The 2,154-nt window shown below is 25.9% G+C and overlaps 1 non-coding gene across 1 annotated transcript; it reads right to left on the bottom strand.

Annotated features, from left to right (window-relative positions):
* Positions 1-960: 960 nt before the first annotated feature.
* On the bottom strand, positions 961-1,032 carry Trnap-ugg. Its single transcript has one exon. It is a non-coding gene; the product is annotated as a tRNA-Pro (tRNA).
* Between the last annotated feature and the right edge of the window lie 1,122 nt (positions 1,033-2,154).

Here is a 2,154-nt window from a genome sequence, read left to right as displayed (position 1 = left end):
AAAAAAAAATATTTTCGCAACAAAAATTTAGGTTTTTTTATTTAAAAAACATTTAAAAGGCATATTTACGGATTTTGCATAAAAGAAAGATTGAAAATATTATTTTCTGAATAAATATCAATAAATAATGTTCATGGTCATTAAATTCTCATGATTTTTGTTTCTTTGAATTAAACTAGTAATGAATATATTTAAAATATGATACAAATTATATAGTTATAATAAATATAATTGAATTGATTATAATAAAGAAACGTATTTATGGAATAATAACAAAACAAAAAATAATTAACTGTTACAATTAATTATTTAGTTTAGGTATAAACAGATTTATTTCAATTAGTTTATAAAGTAAATGAAAAATATTTATTTTAGACGCTCATATGTTTCTAAGACATTATGTTTAGTTTCACTTTAAAAACGTTCAACTATCGGTTGTAATTTGATTGAACATTTAAAATTTATTGATTTATTGCATATTTTAAATTATCAAGTCAAGAACATTAATTAGATGATAATAGTTAATAGATTGAAAGATACCAGCAACATTTTAATGTCAGAGTATCTCATAGCGATAAAATTATTTTTCAGATTTTGGGGACTGAGCAGCATTATACCTCTAAAATATGCGGAGTATTCGCTGAAAAAGTTACAATTTAAAAAAATGTTGATTTTGGTCCTGATTTGACGGCACTAGAATTATTTTTGTTCACGAACAATTCAAGAAATCAAGAAGAACATTCAAGCCAAAATTCTACTTTTAAGGTCATAGGTCATTTTTCTATTTTTTCTTATTGGTGAGGGATGTTGTTTTTCTCACATAATACCAAAAAAATCCATTAGTTATATTTTCCTATAAAATAATAAAAAGAAATAAAATAAAACAAGGAACATTATTTCTGATAAACTAATCATATATATTATATAATAACAAAATGTGAAAGTAGAAAACCAAAAGTCGGGCTCAACCGGGATTTGAACCCGGGACCTCTCGCACCCAAAGCGAGAATCATACCCCTAGACCATTGAGCCATTATATTAAAAAACAATATTTTTTACCTCAAATACAATTTAGAAAGTTTGATAATTATGTAATCCTAATTTACATTTTATAATATGATTTATTCATAACCTACTCCATATTACCTAAGGATACTAACTAGTGTTTTTCTGTCTGTAATAATATGAATTATATTTGATACATTTTACATTTTTTTTTTTGCATAAAATTATAAATAATATTAGAACTTAATTTGTATTGTGAATATTATAATTGGTAGATATAAGAAGACAATAATTGCGTTTGGTTCTGGATTCAATTTATCATATATTTATAACATTATATTAGAAAGTTGAATTTTACGAACATAATTTCGGTTACCGCACATTATTTCTGTTTTCCAGCAACCAATCCGGCAGCCACGTATGTTTTATATATTTATTGTTATTGAATATCTTTATATACAATTGTATATGTTTTATATATTTATTGTTGTTGATTATCTTTAGACATGGGCATCGAGAAAGGATTAAAACATTTTATATTAATTCTAATGAGAAAATGGTATCGGTTTTCGAATATTTCGGTATTCGATCAATCATATACTAAATATTAACTACAATTTACCAAATATTCACAATATTATATAATACAGTTATAATTATCTAATTATACGTTTTTATTAATAACTATTATAACAGCTTAAATAAGTAATCTTGGCGTAAAAACGGATTAAAACATTTAAAAATAATTCGTTTCGGTATTCGAACAACATTTAAGAAAATTCAACAACTAAAGTTGTACACTACATTATATAAAACTAAATCCTAAATGAGAAAATGTAAAAGAGTCTAGTTACAACAAAAACTGAGAATTAAAGTTAGAACTTTCTTTTTCCCGTATTCCGAATGTTAACAATTGGATACAGAAAAAAAACACATTCGTGTTTGGCGCCAGCGAAATTCCGCCGCATTGTTGTGTTCACGTGCGTAAACGCTCCGAACAAAGCTGTTCAAGTTTTCGCTTCATGTTCATCGTATCGTATCCATTGCCCAACTTACTAACTTCTCCGAGTTCTTGCACATTCTGTAAACTTAGAGCGAATGGAGTCCCTCTTGTTCATTCCGTATACGTATACGTACTTATACGTACAT

This window comes from Nicrophorus vespilloides, unplaced genomic scaffold, assembly GCF_001412225.1.
Source record: "Nicrophorus vespilloides isolate i.1.1-1 unplaced genomic scaffold, Nicve_v1.0, whole genome shotgun sequence".
Lineage (NCBI taxonomy): Eukaryota > Metazoa > Arthropoda > Insecta > Coleoptera > Silphidae > Nicrophorus > Nicrophorus vespilloides.
The sequence above is the reverse complement of the archived record's forward strand: the minus strand, read 5'-3'. Positions and strand labels throughout refer to the sequence as shown.